Here is a 20,821-nt window from a genome sequence, read left to right as displayed (position 1 = left end):
GAGATTTGGTATGCATCGGTACTAAAATTAAAAATGCTACAATAAGATATCTAAAGTGGATAGAAAAGTAGTTACTGTCCTATAGGACAGTTAATCTGTACTCTCTGGGATTATTTCTTCTACCAAACAGAATTTTTACATCTCTACCTGACAAAAATCTTTAAGTTAATGTCCCTCCCAATAGTGCAATTCCCCCAGAAAACTAAATAATCCTTGGGTGGACCTGTTAGTCAATGTTCCAGTATAACAGTGAAAGAATATTTGGCCATCTTTTTTGTATTACTTTTAATTTCTAAGTAATTTCTATTAACGGAGGGCTAATAGTTTATTTTATACCTGAGTAAGTCTTTGTAAGTAAAATTAAGGTTCTAAGGGGCCAGCTTTAGAATAGTGCGGTGGTGCTTATATATTTTACTTTACGCAAGCATTCCAAAATAGTCATTTATTTACCTTTCAAACCAGTCATAGGATCTTAGAAGTCATCTGAGATCCAGCCATCTCCTAGGGCATGTATGCTTTCTTTAACAGTCTTGACAGTAGATCCTGAAGCATTTGTGTGCAAGGAGGAAGGAAACTAACATGAGTACTTAGGTGAAATTTATTTTCAAAGGGCCAAATTCCTTTTCTCACGGTAACATGTAACCTATATATTTGCCACACTTATCAAATAAATGGATTTCTTCATCATAATTGCCTTGAATTACAACTTAATTCTAAAAATTTACACACAGTATAATCTATCCTCCTTAATGTATAATTCAAGTTTTAAAAAATGCATATAGTTTTAATTACCACCACAAATAAGATACAGAACAGTTCCCTACAGTGAGACACCACCTCACATTGGTCAGAATGGCTAGTAACAAAAAGGCAAGAAATAACAAGTGTTGGCAAGGTTGTGGGGGAAAAGGAACCCTTGTGCACTACTGGTGGGAATGTACATTGGTGCAGCCACTATGGAAAACATTGAGGTTCCTCAAAAAACTAAAGATAGAAATACTGTATGACCCAGTAATTCCACTACTGGGTATTTATGCAAAGAAAACAAAAACACTACTTTGAAGAGATAAATGCATGCCTATGTCTACAGCAGCATTATTTACAATGGCCAAGAAATGGAAGCAACTCAAGTGTTCACCCATAGAAGAAAGGATGTGATACACACACACACAGGAATATTACAAAGCCAGAAAAAGAAGGAAATCCTGCTCCAATCCAATAACATGGATGACCTAGAGTGTGTAATGTTACATGAAATAAGTCAGGGAAAGACAAATAGCATATGATTTACTCTTATGTAGAGTTTAAGAAACAAAGCAAATGAGCAAACAGGAAAAAAAAAGAGACAAAAAAATCAGACTCTTAAGTACAGAGAACCAACCAGTAATTGACAGAGGGGAGGTGGGTGGGGGTATGAGTGAAATAGATAAAGGGGATTACAAGGTAAAAATTTGCAGTTATACAATAAATAAGTCACAGAAGTGGTTAAGTACAACTTAGGGAATGTAGTCAATAAAACTATAACAACAATGTCTGGTGACAGACAGTGACTACACTTACTGTGGTTAGCACTGAATACAGAATTGTTGAACCACTATGCTGTACACCTGAAACTAACACTGTGTGCCAATTATACTTCAGTAATTTCTTCAAAAACTTGGCAACCTTAAAAAAAGATATAGAACAGTTCAAGCATAACTGCTTTTCAAATGTCAATTAATCAACAAGTATTTATTGACTATCTATATGTCCAGTGGTCATTGGTTTGTCTTTGGGGATAGCCGGAAAGTATGAAAAGGGAGAAGTAAAATTATTCCTGCCTCCAAAGAACTTCTCCAGTCTGATCAATGAAGCAGTTTTACACACACAAACCAAGCACAAATAGGCAACCTACTAAGTAACGATCTGCACGAAATGTGGGCTCTGGTATTGATACTGCCAACATATGACCTGAATAAACCATTTTTATGGCTTTTTCCTATCTGGGCATTCCTTTCCTCATTCATAACTAAAAGGGGTTGTCTGAGACAATCTCTAAGTGCCCCCCTAATCATAAGTGCATGTGAATCATCAAGAACAAAAAAACTGCAAGGTGTTCCTGAATACAGTGTTGAGCCCAAGCTTTGAACTATTGAGAGCTAGGGAGAGACATGAAGGTTTGTAAGCTTATTTGTCTATTAAATAAGGAGAGGACTGACACCACAATGACAGCGATCCACAATAATCTCTTAAAGAAAACTGCCATGAGCATGTCTTCTAGGCCCTGGGAATACAGCAGTATAAACCATGCCCTTTCAGTGATTTATTACTGCATAGCAAAACACCCCCAAATTTAGTGGCTTAAAATAACAACCATTTTATGTGCTCACAGTTCTGTGGGTCAGCAGTCTGGGGTAAAATCAGCTAGGTGGTTCTTCTGTTAATTTTTCTTAGGGTCCCTCATATGGTTAGTCATCTGGCAATGTGACAGGGGCTCAATGTTCTAATATTGAACATTGAGTGAGTGGCCTCACTCACATTGTCTGATGGTTGGCTGTTGATTGACCTCTCTTGCCACATCGTCTCTTCCTCCACCATGCTAGCTGGACTTCTTGACAAGGTTGTTTCAGGGTTCCTAGGGAGCAAGGGGAAAGCTACAAGACTTCCTAAAACCTGGGATCAGAAGGCACACAGAGCTACGCACACTGCATTTTATTGGCCAAAGCAAGTTATAAGAACAGCCCAGATTCAGGGAGTAGAGAAACAGACTCTACCTTAATGCAAAGTCACATACATACAGAAGTGAAAGATCTTTGTGGCTAATAACCATTCTATCACACCATCCCATTTGGGGAAATGAGTGCTGAGCACATTAAGTGCTACGGGTCCTCAAAGATGAAAAGAACCATTGAAGTAAAAAAGATAAGCTTTTGAGTGGGTCCTGAGGAATGTACAGGATACAAAAATCCCAGAGGAATGTGGAGAACTTCAGGAAAAGGCAGTACACACAGAAGTTGCAGGATGACTCATAGTATGTTAGATTCTAGTGAATGCACACTTAGGTGAAACGAGTAGAAAAGAGGACTTGAAAAGGTAAGATGGTGGGAAAGGTTATGATTGGATGTGGGAGACTTTAACCGCCTGGCTCTCAGGAATACAGACACTACCCACCTAGGCAGTGAGCAGCAAGGGGTCAGGGTGGCCTTGGGGTGGGAATAGAAATGGTAGGATAGGGAAGAGGCCTTTAGAACCTGCGTCTTTGTGGAGAGCAGTCTAGAAGGAAGTTGAATTGGGCCTCAAGTACAGTGATCACAGCAAGAAAACAGCCTAGAGATGGTCTCCCTAAAGGCAAGTGCCTACATGGATTCTCTTCAAGGGGTTAAAGGGCATAACCAGAACTTTTAAAGCCAGTTTATTTAGAAGTATATAAAAAAAATGTTTGTTTGGGTTTTTTTTTGGAAGATTTTGTTTATTTGACAGAGAGAGCGAATGAGAGAGCACAAACAGGGGGAGCAGCAGACGGAGAGGGAGAAGCAGGCTTCCTGCTGAGGAGGGAGCCCTATGCGGGGCTCAATCCCAGAACTCCGGGATCATGACCTGAGCCAAAAGCAGATGCTTAACTGACTGAGCCACCACCCAGGCGCCCCAAAGCATAAAAAATGTTTATCCTGGATTTAAACTGGTTATCCCAAGGAAAGCTAAACTTAGGTTCAACACACACACACACACAGACATACACAGACACACACACACACACACACCTCTCCTGGACAAGATGCAGGTTTCACACAAGACAAGAGGGTTACAACTGTTTGCAAAGTTTTGTCTATATTTAAAAGAAAATTCCTAGTGCTCTTTAACATTTGAAGTGGGCAAAGAATTACGGGGAAGGCTAGAAACAATGATGGAGCCAGAAAAAGGCTGCTGCAGTTTTGACTGTAATCTATACTGTGTAGCCAGACTCTACCCAGGCAGACTGCACAGCCCTACTTTTCACAGCAGCAACATGGCAAAGCATTAGCTTTCTTTTGACAGTCTGAAAAATACATATTTATTTCCCAAACTATCACTTTCCACAGGACTTATGTGGCCATTAGAACCTGTTACATGTAACTTTTAAACACAAAATGAGAACTGATGTTTGGTCTGTGAATTAAATAGCAGGCGGTGATTCTCTTTCAGGTATTTGTGGGAGATGGGATGTAGAGAATTTGAGGGTTTCCCACCACTCTGGGAATGGCAGTCTCGTTGTAAACCTTCAGGTCATATATATATGAAACAGATCACAGAGTAAGGAAGTATGGCATTAGGTGACAAAGTGAATAGAAAAGACATGATTGGGGTACCTGGGTGGCTCAGTTGGTTAAGCGCCAACTCTTAATCTCAGCCCAGCTCTTCATCTCAGGGTTGCAAGTTCAAGGCCCATATTGGGCTCCACATGGGTGTGGAGCCCACTTAAAAGAAAAAAACACAATTTAATAAGAAAACATGGAGTAGAGATTGGCATCCAAATGAGCGGATTTTGAGGCATGGGGGAGTGTCTTGCTGGGCTAGAATTTGCAAGAAATGGCTCAGGCAGGATTGGCAGAGCAAAGCAGGAAGGATGTTCTAATAGTGAGGAAAGGCTCCAGGTAACCTGAGTGTTGAACTGTTGGTGGTACTTGGGGAGGGGAGGCAGTGAGTACAGTTTAGAGATGACATCCCAGACTGTATGCTCTAGATTTCTTGTTCGACCCACTTCCACTGAAATCCCAGGTAAAGAACACAGCTGCCAGACTGTGGCATGTGAATACATTACAAAACAACTGAACAGCCAGGAGAAGAAAGGACACTTAGGTTCTTCTTTGCACATACTGGTTTTCATTCACTATCTAGTAGGTGACTGGGCAGCCCTTTGTATGTACCTCATAGGACAGGAAAAGTTCTCCAGGGAAAAACACATCCCCTTTGCCCTTGGTGCTTTCTCAGGCTGAGCCAGACCATAGTACGTGACAGTCATGCAAGAAAGGGGCCTCTGTTGCATTTTCTAGTGACACAGTATTCTAGGAAGAGATTTGAGTGGCATGCTGAGTTTTGCAATCTCCTCAACATGCTCCTTGAAACTGGAGAGGTTCCTGTAAAAAGATGTGTTTCAAGACAGGATCTGCGATATCATTGATGGCTCACATCATGGGGGCTCTAAGAAATCATGCCTCACCAGTGTCCTGACTAGTTACCATAGAAAACACAGAGAAATAATTTAGTGACTACCCAAGTTACTTATTTTGTGGGGGGATACTTGGGTTTATACACTTGAGTGCCTATCCTGGAGATTGGTACACAGCAAGCACTAAATGAATGTTACTTGATTCTGAGGTCGTTTTTGCAGCTTCTTTATTAGGTATAGCAATGCACTGATTTTTTGGGGACATGATTCTTTAATGTTGAGAGGGCAAGTAAAAGCCATCAAAACTGGGCATGTGGTCCAACCTTTGGATGTTACATAGGACTCCCATACACCTATGTTCCTAAACTTTTTCACCACTGAGGATAACTTCTAAAACTTCCCCTAAACACAGCATGCTTTGAAGGCTTGCCTACTAAACACATCACACTTACGGATTACTTAATTTCCCTACTTTAATTAAAGATGGGTGTTTCTGACAAGTTTCCGTTAAGCATGAAATAATAATAATATTTGGTATGCTAGACATTGATCAGTATTTTATCCTTAATATGCCATTAATTCCACACAACAATCCCAGTGGTTATTATTATAAACTTAATTTTATGGGCATCTGGGTGGCTCAGTTGGTTGGGCATCTGCCTTTGGCTTAGGTTATAATCCCAGAGTTCTGGGACTGAGCCCCACATTGAGTTTCCTACTCAGCAAGGTATCTGCTTCTCCCTCTGCCCCTCCCTTCACTCACGCTTACGCTCATGCTCATTCTCTGAAATAAGTAACACTTAAAAAAAAAAAACCACTCATTTTACAAAAGAGGAAACTGGGGCACAAAGAGGTTTAATTCACTTAAGGTTGCATAACTAAGAAGAAAAAGCAGGATTCAAATAACTTGAGTCTCTAGGGCTCTATCCATTCTAGCATTCAAACTCCATCTAACAAGGTTCTACCATGAATGTTAGTAAAATTCTAAGCCATCTCACTCTCGGGTTATTTGCCCTAGAAAACTGCAATTATATGTGCACATAAACACTTGCACATGAATTCTTATAGCAGCTCTACGTATAATTACCCAAAACTGGTAGCAACCCAAATGTAGTACATTTCTACAATGGAATACTACTCAACAGTAAAAAGGGAACAAGCTTTTGATAAACACAACTTGGATGAATCTCAAAAGCATTATGCTGAGTGAAAAAAAGCAAGACTCAAAAGATTACATTCAGTTGGACTCCATTTATGTGATATCCTCAAAGTGACAAAACTAGTGATGGAGCACAGATCAGTGGCTGTCAAGGGCTGGGGGTGGGAAAAGTGTGACTGAAGAGGTAACACAAAGGAGTTGTTTTGGGTGATGGGACTACTTTATACCTTGATTATGATGGTGGTTACACTGATCTAGACATGCATCAAAGTCCACATGACTACGCACACCTCCACAAGTCAGTTTTACTCTATCACTTTTTATGGCTCTACATATCATTAACAATAGTTTCCAGAAAAATTTTTTGAAAGAGTTAACTATAATGTGAAACAAACAAAAAAATTGGGCCGCACATCCAAACTGAATAGTGAGTTACCCCTTTAAACAAACATTCCTTAAAAGTTAACAGAATTTTTGTGCTTACTCCCTTACAAATACATATATTTCAGTAAACTACTAGATGGCATGATAGTTGATACAGCAATTTGCATAGTAAAACAAAAATAAGTAACCAAAATTAACCCTGGGAAGGAGAACATGAAGAAATGAGGATATTATAAGGATGTCATGGACAACCATGACTCTTTCTATAACTTTTTCAATTTTTCCTAGAATGCATCTCTAGGGTATCTCTAATATAACTAAGAACAGAATTTAAAAAGTTTTTTTAATCCTTCTAGATTGAAATGGAGATATTTCCCAAGTTGCAATATCCTTACATCCAAAGGGTCTCCATTGCCTTTGAGAACCTCTTCGTCTCTCCACTTACCAGGTCATGCTTGTATTCTACTCAACACCCAGTGCCTCATAGCACAATGGGCCCTTAAATATTTGCTGAACTGAATTGCACCTGGAAATATGGGGAATAAAAATGACAAACACATGGTCACTAACAAAGCCTATACTGTAGAAAGACTAAATAACCCTCTAATTCTGAATGAGGCAAATTATTACTGAGTGCTAACAACATTCTCAATAATTACAAAGGCATACATAGAATTCTGGAAGACAGCAAAAACAAACAAACAAACAAACAAACCATATAACAACATACTGCCAGCAGTGTAGAGGTTTTTAAAGCCTAAAATAGGCAGAACCCAAACCAGAATCAATTATTCCTGGCTCCCTAGCCATAAAACCATAAAATTCAAGGAGGTGAGAAAAAGAAAAAGGAAAAACTAATCTATACTGAGTTTCTATGGGCCATGCACTGCATTAGACATTTATGTAGATTAAAACTTATTTCAGAATGTGGGTTTCAGCTGATATGTAAAGGACTGGAAAGCCATCATTCTCACCCTCACCATAAAGAAGCTACTAGACAAACTGAGAAACCAATGACTCTTCTTGGACCTATCAAAAACTGAATACAGGGCAAACCACCATCCAGCTATCTGAAGAGAAAGATGCCTACAGGTAAACATAGGATCTGAGCATATAAGCTGATAGGAAGATCAAACTAGAAATTCTAACACATTACTTACTGGAGACCAGAGTATGGGATGTCATGATAGTATGCAGCTCCTAGGCTCCACATGGCGTGGTGTAATTCCCATCTTCTTAAAACTTTTTCCTACAGGAATCCCATCATCCTCTTACAGAAGGAATGGGGGAAATCCCAGAGAAAACTCCCATCTTGGTGCTGGTTGGCTGAGGAAAACAACACCCACTGAAATCTACCCAGACACCTTTCCTTTATCTCCAACACAGAACAAAAGGCTTACTCTGCAGGGGGAAGGGCTTAAAACCCTTGGCTTAAGGACACTGGTGGGTACTCACTGCAGCTGAGGAAAAAGGAAGAAAAGCTTCACCCTGGAGGAGGGGCAGGAATTCTTGCAAAGGACATACTCAAGACCCAGGTTCTGATACCTGCCTAAGCCCAAGGCTTAATCAAATCATCAGAGAACTCCCTCCTCCTCCACATCCACCACTTGGCAAAACAGCTACGTGGTTAGTGAAATAGAATACAACTGGGAGGGCTATAACAGACAGCTCTTGGGAAATAGCACAAAGGAAAAACCCAAAGCCAAGCAGGAGTCAAAAAGAAGGTATCACTAGAGCAATCAGAAATCTCTCATGCTCCACCAATAGCAAACATTAAACACAAGCCAACTCCTTGCTAGATTAACTCAAATCTCTCCTCTAAAAGCCTTGCAGAAGGACACCTATGTTCCTCTCCAAATATATCAAATATTTAACTCAGTATCTTTTGCTGGTGTTCAGTTTCAATGGCTTTTCAGCCACGTTCAGCTTTTTATTATGAGGCATAACAAAAGATAAGAAAGTATTCCAAGTGACAAAGCAATCATCAGATTTACACTCAATATGACACAGATGTTGGCACTATCAGAAATGAAATTTAGAAGAACTGTGATTAATATTTGAAGACTTTAATGGAAAAGGTAGACAACATGCAAGACCAGATGAATAATTTCAGCAAAAAGATAGAAAGCATAGGAAATAATCAAATGGAAATGCTAGGACTTAAAAAAAAAAAACCCAACATGCTCAAAAAAAGACAAAAAAACCCAACATGGTCAACAGTAGACTTGACACAGCTAAGGAAAGAATCAGTGAGCGTAACAATTGAATTTATTGGTCAGATCAATAAAAATTAAAACAAAAAGGGACAAAAGAGTGAAAAAATAGAACGCAGCATACAAGAACTATGGGAAAAATATCAAAAGATATAACATACTTGTAATTGGAATTCCAGGGGAATAAAAGAGAATGGAATACAGGAGTTATTTGAAAAAATGATGAAGAGCTCTCCAAAATTAGTGACCGACAACAATCCACAGATACAAGAAGCTCAGAAGAACACAAAGCAGGATAAATATGACAAAATAAAAAAGCTACATCTAGGTAAAGATAAAGAGCTCGAAAGCAGTCAGAGGAAAAAAGACACATTATAGAGAAACAAGGATAGAAATTAAAGCAGATTTATCAGAAACCATGCAAACAAGGCACAGTGGAGTAACATGTTGAAGTGGGAAAAAACTGTCAACTCAGAATTCCATATCTCATGAAAATGTCCTTCAGAAGTGAAGAAAAAAAAGACTTTATCCAACAAAAGCAAAGAATTTACTGTCAGCAGACCTGGTAAAAAGAAATGTTGAGGAAAAATTCTTCAGGCAGAAAGATTATGATTAAAGTGGGAGCTTGGATTAGCATAAAGAACACTGGAAAAGGAATAAATGAAGGTTTACTATAATATTTTACTTTCAAAATGTTTGAAAAGCCAATTTTCGACACCAGCCAAGGGCCAATCTTGAAAGAAACCCTTCTAAAGATAGCAAGCAGCGTTAGGACTGCTATGGTAACTCTTTTCAGCACAATAGGGTATGTATACTTTAAAAACTTAAAGCTAGGGGCACCTGGGTACCTCAGCTAGTCAACTGTCTGCCTTGGACTCAGGTCATGATCTAAGGGTTCTGGCTCTCCCTCTCCCTGTGCCCCTCCCCTGTTTGTGTTCTCTCTAATAAATAAAACCTTAAAAAAAAAACCTCTACAGCTAACATAATACGTAATAGTGAGAGACTGGAACAGGTTAAGAATGTCTTCTCTTACCACTACAATTCTGGTAAAGAAGAAAAAAGTAAGAGTACTCATATTACCTAATTTCAAGACTTACTATAAAGCTATAGTAATCAAGACATTGTGGTAATCGCACAATGATGGACACACAGATCAATACAACAGAATAGAGAGCCCAGAAATAGACCCACACAAGCACAGCCACATTTTTGACACAGGTACAAAAGCAATAATAATGGAGAAAGGAGAGTTTTCAGCAAATGGTTCTGGAACTCCTGGACATCCATATGCAGGAAAATAAAACTTGACACACACCTCATATTCATGGCTGGTGGGAATGTCAAACAGTAGAACCACTTTGGAAGATAGTTTGGCAGCTTCTTATATAAACTCAGCAATCCCTCTCCTGGTTATTTACCCAAATGAACTTAAACCTTATGTTTCACCAAAAATAAATATGCTAAGGTTTACTGCAGCTTTATTTATAATCATCAAGAAACTAGAAGCAGCCAAGTTGTCCTTCAACAGGTATATGTACGAACTGTGGTACATCCATAAATTGGAATGCTATTCAGTGATAAAGGGAACATGCTTTAATTCACATAACATGGATTAATCAAGTAAAAGAAGCCAGACCAAAATAGGCTAAATATTGTATGATTTCACTCATATGACCTTCTGGAAAAGGCAGGACTTCAGCTAAAAATTCAGAAGTACATTATTCTGAGGCATTTCTAGGAAACAAAACTGTGTGTGTGTGTACATATACATGTATATGCATATACATGTGTATGTATGTACATGTACACATATATATTTTTTTCATATATATATTTTTTAACAGGGATATGTGTGTGTGTGTACATATATACATGTATTTTAACAGGGATAGTTCTGACCAAATCAACTTGGGTAGGAGTCCATGGAAGTTCACATCACCATTCACCACATACCATCTCTTTTTAAATAAATGTATTGGATTTTTAAAATTAGGTAATACATTCACATGGTTTAAAATTCAGAAGGTAGTTATAACTTTTGGCTCTGAGGAGGTAAATGTGCAACTGTCTTCAGTTCTCCCAAATCCAATTCACCTAACACCAGCTTCCTTCACCATGCCCCTAAGTTCGACCCCAGTGAGATCAAAGTCCTATATGTAAGGAGAACTGGTGGGAAGTTGGTGTCATGTCTGCCCTGGCTCCAAATATCAGCACCCCCTCCCGCCCCTGGTCTGTCTCCCAAAAAGGTTGGTGATGACATCGCCAAGGCAACCGGTCATTAGAAGGGTCTGAGGATGATAGTGAAAATGACCATTCAGAACCGACAGGCCCAGATTGAAGTGGTACCTTTTGCCTCTGCACTGATTATCAAAGCCCTCAAGGAACCACTAAGAGACAGAAAGCAGAAAAACATTAAGCACAGTGGAAATAACACTTTTGATGAGACTGTCAACACTGCCTGAAAGATGCAGCACCAACACTTAGCTAGAGAATTCTCTGGTACCATTAAAGAGGTTCTGGGGACTGCCTGAACTGTGGGCTGCAGTGTCGATGGCCATCACCCTCATGACATCATAGATGACATGAACAGTTGTGCAGTGGAACGCCCACCTAGTTAAGAACTGCAAAGGAAAGTATTTCAATGAAGGATCATTTGACAACCAAAAAAAAAAATTTAAGGTATATAAAAGCTTATGCAGTAAAAAATCTTCCTCCAACTCTCTACCTTGGCTGTATATGCCCTAAAGCTATCAGTGTCTTAACATCCTTCTAGAAATATCTTTGTCTATGTAAGCAAAAGCATATATATTATGCAGTATATATTAGTGTCCCCAGTAGCTATCACAAATGGTAGCATATAATACACACTGTTCTGTTTCTTGTTTTTCTTCATTTTGTACATCATAAAAATCATGCAATATCAGTGTAATATTCTACTGTATAACCAAGCCTTAACTGATACTTAGAATATCAACCAATCTTCTGCTATTATAAATAATACTCCAAGTAATATGCAAATATTTGTTGAATAAATTCCTGGAAGTGTTTGCTGGGTCAAATGATATATATATTTATAATTTTGAAGGCTATTTTCAAGTCACTGACTTTTAAAATGTCAGGGATTTTCCCTTTTTAATTTTTATTCTAGTAGGAAAGAAAGGAAGCTGAGATTCTATCACCAGGCAATTTCTGGAGGAATGTACATCTCTAAGATGTACAAAATGAGCTTTCTCCTCAGTTTCCCACACATGCTTCCTAGGGTCCAGTTGCATTTTCATGTAATATATTTCAGGCCAATAGCTGGCTGCAAAGCCTATTTCAGTTTATGTGAAAGGTGTTACTTCTGAAAACTTCACAAGCAAAGGTCAAAGGCTGATGCCCCAAATTGCTGATCACTGACCACTCACTACACAGCACAATACTGGATTCTTCACTGCAGCTGAAGGGAGACTTTACAATCTTGACGAAATAAAATATACCTACAGAGAATCCTTTGTCTTTATTATAATGCCCAAATAAGGATTTCTTCTCAGGTAAAAATCATAAATCACATAAAGGTTATGAAGAAAAGCTGCAAATGTTTCTCTCATCTTCCAGGTAGTGATGGATTTCCAATTAACCATCTTTTTGCTTGACTACAAAGCACAGTACAGCTTAGTACCCTAAGTTTTTTTGGGGAGGGGGGTAAAGCTTGAACAGGAGGTTGAGGAAACACAAGGACTCTTTTTTTTTAAGGTTTTATTTATAGGGTGGCTCAGTCAGTTAAGCGTCTGCCTTCAGCTCAGGTCATGATCCCACGGTCCCGGGATCGAGTCCCACATCCGGCTCCTTGCTCAACGGGGAGCCTGCTTCTCCCTCTACCTGCTGCTCCCCCTGCTTGTGCTCTCTCTCAATCTGACAAATAAATAAATAAAATCTTAAAAAGTAAAGATTTTATTTATTTATTTGGAGGGGCACCCTCGAGCAAGGGGGAGGGGGAGAAGCAGGCTTCCCGTTGATCAGGGAGCCCAACGCAGGACTTGATCTCGAAGACCCTGGGATAATGACCTGAGCTGAAAACAGACCCTTAACCAGCTGAGCCACCCAGGTGCCCCACCTCAGAGACTCTTTAGATAACAGCCACACAAGATGAGTGAGCAGTCAAGCCACTCGCAAGAGTACCTACACCCAGAGCCACACTGTCTCCCTTTGGTTTCCATCTAGGAAAACTATCATTCAGATCCACACTCAGTAGGAGAGAAGATGGCACCATCATATTACTGAGTTTCAAGAATACACTACATGTAGAGTGGCTCAGTGGGCTAAACATCCGACTCTTGACTTCAGCTCAGGTCATGATCTCAGGGTCACGAGACTGAGCCTCACGTTGGGTTCCACACTGGGTGTGAAGCCTGTTTAAAATACTCTCTCCTCTGCTCCCCACCTGCTTTCTCTCTCTTAAAAAAAAAGAATACACTACATTTAGAAATGAGTGTTTAACAAGATTTATCAAAGGAAAGGAGGTTACATTATTCATTAATTATTATGCATTACTGCAGTAAGGGTCCCCAGTTAAAAAAAAAAAACACCTTCTTGTATTTGTACCTTTAGATGGTTCTCCCGCAATGACTCTAGGCTGGGCCAAGAAGCACTTCCCTACTTTGGCTGATATGACGGTATCAAATGTGATGTAAGTAGACATTGAGAAGTGCTTGTGCACTGGCGCTGGCTCCTGCTCTCTACGCCTCGTGCCTCTGAGACCACCATGTCAGCAGATCCAGACTAGCCAGCTGCAGGAGAGACCACTTGGGAGTGGAGATGAGCCATCCTTGCTTAGGGCCTTCTAGACCCACTGACCTGACAGCTATCAGTTACGTGAGCAAGGCCATCCTAGATCATCCAACCACCAGCTAACAACCTTCCCTGTCAAAAAAAAAAAAAAAAAAAAAAAAAGCTAACTGACACAGGCTACTTCAAAATAAATATGTTTGTGGTATGGTACATATGGAAAGGGGAAGAGAACACTGGTTTTCTTCCTGTGCAGTGCATTCTGCATATAAGAAATTGTTTCAAACAGAAAAACCTGCTGTACCTGGATGGGAATAAATAAATATATAAGTACTGAAAAAATGCCTAAGTCTTCCCAGATTCTCACAAATGTGCTGTCTGCCATCACAGATGGCACACACCAAAAAAACAAAAAACATTAAAAATTTCCATTTAGTCACTGAACCATCCTTATCATGATATATTTAAACCAAAGTCTTATACTCAACAGTTCCATTTCTAACACTGAACAACAACTCAGGTTTCCAGGAATTAGTCTCCCAATTTTACTTTTTTCCCCATTTGACAGGGCTCAGTGAAAACTGAAAGAGCTCCCTTAATGCAGCCTAAAAAGCATCAAATATATATGCCTAATTAAACCACCTAGAAGCATTCTGCAGACCAGCTTCTTCCAGCATCACAGCAACTCTTTTTAGCTCTGTTAATGGTGGGCAGTAGAAACTGTTTAAGATCTACACATTTGGGCCAGAAACATTGCCTCCACTGGATCACAAAGTGGGACACTTAAGGGGAAATTACTTTTTTTTTTAAGATTATTTATTTATTTGACAGAGAGATCACAAGTAGGCAGAGAGGCAGGCAGAGAGAGAGGAGGGAGCAGGCTCTCCACCACGCAGAGCGCCCGATGCGGGGCTCAATCCCAGGACCCCGGGATCATGACCCGAGCCGAAGGCAGAGGCTTTAACCCACTGAGCCACCCAGGCGCCCCATGAAGGGGAAATTACTTTAAGCTACTTTTGTTTAGGCCTCACTAGATGCTTTTGCGGATTACACACGCCTTGCAGTGCCCACCCACGCCCCCCCCCCCATGGTTTAAGGTGAAAAACACCTTCCAGCAGCCTCCCACTGCCCTTGGAATAAAACACTAGGTCCTTAATGAGATCCCATAAGGCCCTGTCAATCTCCCTCTGCCTACCTCATCTCTCTTTCCCCAGGTCCTAGCCAAACCTCTGTGGATCCCTTCCATATCTCTCTTTCACCTCCGTGTCCTCACAACACCTGGTGTTCCCTCTGCCTGGCAACCCCTTCTCTCTTTTACCTTGCTTATTCCTGCTCATTATTCAGGGTCCAGGGCACCTTGCTAGTTTCCCTTATAAAAGCATTCTGCCTCTTACTTGCTGTGTGACCATTGGCAAGTTACCTTTGCCTTACACCTCAGAAAGATATTCCATGTTGAATACTTAGCACAGTACTCAGTACACAGGAAATGGTTAACAAGTCATAGCTGCTCTTGTTATTTCTTATAGTGACCTCCAACACAGCTCTCAGTACAATTAGAAATTACATATTTATTTGTAGGAAAAACAGAAACATCTCCTAGGATCCCACCTTAATATCTATATCTAATATATATCTAATACTGCTCATGCTATTTCCCCACATACTGCATTGGCGGGCGTGGGGTGGGGAGACAAAATCAATGTTTACAGAGCAATTATCACCTCAATTAATTATTACCTTGGAGATGTCAAATTGAGGAGATTAAGAAACTGAGGCATAGAGACATCAAGTACTGGCCCAGATCAAGTGATAGATTTGAATCCAAGTTGGCCTGACCCCAAAGCTTGTGCTGGGTATACCACACCAAAGGCTTCCCTAACTCATGAACCTTGTTATCTAAAAGCAGCAAGTCTCAGGGAAAATGGATCTTCACATTCGACTCTCAGGTTTCTATTCTTCAGATCCTTAACCAGTCTGATGTTCTAAGCACCTCGTGTAAACTCCTTCAACAGAATGCTCTTCCCCCTGACTGGGTTAGATTTCTTTCTTCCTTCACATTGGATGTTGAACTCTTAACGGGATGAGTTATCGATATTTCACCTCTTATACCCTAGCAAATAGGAGGCACTCAACAGATGTCTGCTGAATGAATTAAATGAAAATCTTGGAGAATACACTACAGCTGCAAAGATGGGCAGTGGTGGAGTGGATTTTCATAACAAGGTGGAAGTTTGGCATAGTTGGGAAGACACTTGACATGAATGATGACAAAAAGGGAGTTTATCTTAGCCGCTTTTACACTGTTATGATTTCTACATCTAGCACCAGAGATTCTGCGTGACTTACACATATGTGCTCCACAGCTACAGGTAAACTTCACTCTGCCTCTGGGGCCCTGCATCACCACCAAAGTTCTGCTATACCCTACGGGTACATCTGCGCCACCCTTCAGGACAGGATGCCCTTGATAAATGCCAATCTCTCAGCAGTTACTTTCAAATGGTTCAGAAAAAGAAACAAAAAAAAGCAAATGATAAAGCAAGGGGTAGCAACCTATTGATAATTACTGACCTTGGATAAAGGGAATACAGGCGTTCTTTGTACTATTCTTGCAACTTTTTGTAATTATAATCAAAATAAGTTTTTAAAATCTAAAAAGGAATTAGAAGAACTTTCCCAGGAGATTACAACACACAAGGTCTGGTGTACTGACCATGCTGGTACCATATTCTCTTGTCAGCTATTTCAAAAAGCACATTCCGGGCTCAGATTTCTTTGCCTATCAGCCAGTATCAAGGGACAAGGAGCTCCCTGGGTAGTAGGGCTCAGCTATGGCCTCTGGGTTGTGACAGAGATTAAATTATTTACTGCTTAGGGGCGCCTGGGTAGCTCAGTCGTTGGGTATCTTTGGCTCATGTCATGGTCCCAGGTTCCTCGGATGGAGCCCTGCAGCACTGGGCTCCCTGCTCAGCAGAGAGCCTGCTTCTCCCTCTCCCACTCACCCTGCTTGTGTTTCCTCTCTCGTTGTCTCTCTCTCTCTCTCTCTCTGTCAAATAAACAAATAAATAAAATCTTTAAAAAATTATATATTGCTTAAAGAGTATTAATCAATGCATGGGCATCTCCTATCAGTCAAAAACACCAGTACCATTTCCCCACACCAGGCCCCCTACCTACTTTCTCCAGTTAACTGCCCTCTCAATTAATTTTTACCTATGGGTTAGGCAAATTCTCCTCAGGACCCTTCTTTCTGTCACCCAAGAGAAGCATAGAGGCAGTTCTGAAGGTAAGAACTTTGCTGCTATTATCTATGGAGAGACCTACAGGGAGGAGGCAAAAATAACCATGGGGGAGTCACAGATATTTCAGAAAACAGAAAACCCAAAGCAGTAGTTACTTGGTCTGTAATGACCATTTGCCATCACCTTTTTATTTTCTCATCATTTTTACCCATTCACCCTAGATTCTCCCCATAAACCAGACTGCTTCAGCTTTCCCAGCCACTGTAACTGAACAACAGGGAGATACTGCTAAACCACTCACTGTCCCCATGTAAGCCAGTTCAGGAAAGTGCCAGATGGGTGTCACCCAACACCCACTCCTCATCTATAAGGTGATGTAACTAACTTATTCCCTGATGAGAGATATTTTAATGTAAGCCAGCATGATCTCGACCTTCCTCAGCTCCTACTTTGCGTAACCTCCATGAGGAAGGAGGTGCATTGTGTCCTACGATAATATTCAACCTCTGTATCCCTAGTCAAGGCCTCTAAGAGCCCTCTGTAACGCCATGTCTTCACAAACAGCCAATGCCTCCTGCCTCCCCTTATCTTCCCCCAAATACTTGCCTAGTTCCAGTCAGGCCTCAAAGTAGTGGGCAAAAAGAAGAAATAGATTTGCATTCCTTAGTAGAGAAATGGATTGTTACAGCTGATGGAACACGAGGAAGGGAAAAGACAGGCATTATCAAACAAGAGGATCATACACAACCTACCAGCCTAACATCCTCTGTTCACTAACCCATCTGTCTCAACTATGAGAGCCTGTGTCATCACGTGTCCTGCTTCTGCAAACTTCATCTACAGGCCGGAAGGTGGGTCATGGGCACCCCTAAGGCTGCTTCTGAATCACTCCTGGCTCCCAGTTGATCACAAACCCTTCAGGAAGGAGTGGAAGGCCTTTCTCCACTTTCTCCTACCTGTGACCAAGATTCACATGCTACTAAAAGTGAAAAGGCACTTACCATACTGCCATGACTCAGAAAGGCTGAAGACAATGCTTGGGTTCTAGAACCAGACCCACATCCCTGAGTATTCCACAATTGACTGAATGAAAAATGCAAGGAACTGTTTTAAGACAAAGATATTAGGTCAGGGACTCATCTCTAGCAAACAGAACTGTAGAGAAGACCACAGTTAAAGAAAAGGTGGCTGTGATAGTAGCTAATACTGAGAAGCACGTCCCAAAGATCTCTTGCAATCCCTTCACCACTTGAAGAGAGGTATTACCTTTTATAATTCAAGTATTTCAGCACAGAGCTCACTTTAAATGAAAAAGAAAATGATACGTTATGGAGGTAGACCACTCAGCTAAACAAAAAAGAAAAAAATCTATTTTCACTTATCCAGAGAGGAATCACATGATGCTATAAAAGCATGAAAACTACGGTATGCAAAGCACACAGAGGCAGGGATCCACATTCCCATTGTTTACAGATGTTAAGAAAATATTAAATTAAATAAAACACAAAGCTTTGTTGAGACCGACTCCTTTCTCACCCTCACCCTCACCCCCAACCCCAGGCTGGCAAGAAGTGCCTTCAGGGAAGGTATTTAAGAGAACTACTCTGGGAAAGTGGATTCTGGGTTGCTTAAACGGAGCCAAGATGTTGTGCAACCCGTCTTTACCTAAATTATTTTCCATTACTTTCAGAGTTTAGAGAGAAGCAGACAGTTATCTTTATCAAACTGAATACCGGGAATGAGGTCGCCTTTCCCTTCAGGCCCCTGAAATCACCATCAACACGGTTTTGATTTCTTATACAATCAGACGGCGTTGCGGGAGGGCGGGGATCCCATCCTCAGCTTCACAGATAAACGGTTCTCACATCAAAAAACCTTGCTCACATCTGAGGCCATGGATTTCCTAGCAACTCAGAAAGTCAGAAGCGGCCAAACAAGTTTCTTGCCAAATGCCTGGGAACTACATATGTCCCAGGGCTATACAATGATACCAACTTTTAAACATGCCTACACATACCGCCACTACGGTCACTCACTCGAGACCCGGCGCCCCCCCCACCTTGCCTTCTCACAAATAATAAACGCAGGTTGCCCTGTGCGATTTAAAGCCAGACTTCACCAAAGCCGTGGCTCTGAAAAAGCGAGAGAAAAAAAGATTGGAAGGAGGCTCTCTCTCTCTCCCTCCCTCTTTTTTTTTTTTTTTTTTTTTTAAATCGATCGCCCCACAGCCGAGGGAATAAAACCAACTCGATCGCTGGAGAAAAGTTAACTTTGCTGTGCCCGGCGGTGGGAAATTTTCCCCATAAGATTCTCACAGCCCTCCTGCTTTTCCCATCGCCGCCCCCCCACCCCCGCCACAGCCCGGACCGCCAGGCGCTCGGCGGTTGTTGCGGCGGCCCCGGACTGGCAGCGCCCGAACAATGACGGGAGGGGGAGGGAAAGTTGGCCAGCCCGCGGGGCGCTCGCGCTCCTGCTCCGGGGGTACCCGCCGCTCACCGGGGGCCTCGCCGCCACTCCCTGAGCCGCCCGGCCCCCCTCTCTCCAAGCACTCGGTTCTTCACGCCCCCCAACACCGAAACAGCCAGGGGCGCGCCCTCGCTCCTTGGAGCATCCGGCCCCGGGGCGGCCGGCAGAGCAGGTCCCCCCGCCGCGGGTCTGACCCCGGGAGCCCCGAGACCAGGCAGAGCACAGAGAGGGAGGGGGCGCCGGGAGGGGGCACCGGAGGGAACAGCCGCAACAGTTATGGCGCTCAATTCCTGCCCGAGTGGAGCTGCAGCCCGAGCCCGAGCCCGAGCCCGAGCCCTAGCCCGAGCCCGGGCGTCCGCCCCCGCCCCCCGCGTCGGCCACCCGGCACTGCCCCGGGCCGACGGAGGAGCCAGCAGGCACTTTACCTCAGCCCACACACGCTCTCGGCCCGAAGACGCCGGGGACGCCGGAGCGACCGCGCTGTGGGGCCGGGGCGCCCCGGAACGCTGCGAGGCTGGGCCGGGACTTTGCGCTCCGCGGCGCCCGTTTCGACTCCCCGAGGCCGCCACTCCCGCTGCCCACCCGGCGCGACGCCCCCAACGCCGCCAGCGCCGCGTCCAGCTTCGGCGGCGCCTACCTTCGCGCAGCTAGGTCGCTGCTCCTTCTTTCAAGCTCCACACTCGGGCCCGGCAATGTGCCGGGCGAGTCCGGTAGGGGTGGTAACCGCCCCCTTAACCGCTCGCTTTCTTCTCTCCCCTCCCTCGCACCTGCCCCCTAATCTCCTCCCCACCCCCGCCCCCGCCCCGCCGCCTGATCCGCCCGGGCCGCCCCCTGCGCCTCCGCTCCCGCCCTCGGCCCTCACCCGCCCGGCCCGTCAGGCCTCAGCGTTGGGCAGGCGGTTGGGCGGCGGCGGCGGCGGCGGCAGCGGCAGCGGCGGCTGAAGCGGCGCGGAGCACTATTGTATTCCTGACACTGTGCGCTCCCACGCTCCGCCTCTTCCCCTTCCTTCCAACCCCCCACCCTCAATCACCGCCCCCCCCCAACCTCAACCGCCGGCCGCGCTCGCCCTACCCGACTGGCTCCCCGCCGTCCGCCCGCCGCGCGCTCTTCTGGCGGGCTGGGCGCCTTCGCCACCGCCGCGCGCCTCGAGGCTCCGCCCACTCGGTGCTCCCGCACCCGCGGCGTCGTGCTCCAGGTGGGTTCCTCTCTGCTCCTGCTGGGCGCGCTGCTGCCGGGAGGAGCCTCGGCCGGGATAAGTGCCCGAGAGGACGATGGGGAGGTGCCTTGGCTGTGATGAAATACAAACTAAGCTTTTCAGGGCCCCTTTCAACTCTAAAGTTCTGTAAGTGGACCCCTCCTGTAGGAAACTCATTGTCAGCCACTATTGATTTAAGTTGTTTGCTCTTGAATTACCTATAATAATAAAGCCAGGGTGCCTATTAACAGAATGAATTTATTCAGTTGC

General features: G+C 43.1%; 1 protein-coding gene and 1 pseudogene across 3 annotated transcripts in view; one reads left to right on the top strand and one right to left on the bottom strand.

The window, feature by feature from the left end:
• Positions 1-20,517, bottom strand: part of JADE3 (jade family PHD finger 3) — a 139,825-nt gene extending 119,308 nt beyond the window's left edge. Inside the window, exon 1 of one of the 3 annotated variants that reach the window (XM_032330506.1) lies at positions 20,428-20,517. The gene's annotated coding sequence lies outside the window, so the exon portion shown is untranslated. Of the gene's footprint in view, positions 1-19,993; positions 20,156-20,218; positions 20,316-20,427 lie in introns of those variants that run through there. The other 2 variants (XM_032330507.1, XM_032330505.1) reach the window with 2 other exon arrangements.
• Positions 8,878-11,554, top strand: LOC116582238 (annotated as a pseudogene).
• Positions 20,518-20,821: the final 304 nt, after the last annotated feature.

This window comes from Mustela erminea, chromosome X (genome assembly GCF_009829155.1).
Source record: "Mustela erminea isolate mMusErm1 chromosome X, mMusErm1.Pri, whole genome shotgun sequence".
NCBI classification, from domain to species: Eukaryota; Metazoa; Chordata; class Mammalia; order Carnivora; family Mustelidae; genus Mustela; species Mustela erminea.
The sequence above is the reverse complement of the archived record's forward strand: the minus strand, read 5'-3'. Positions and strand labels throughout refer to the sequence as shown.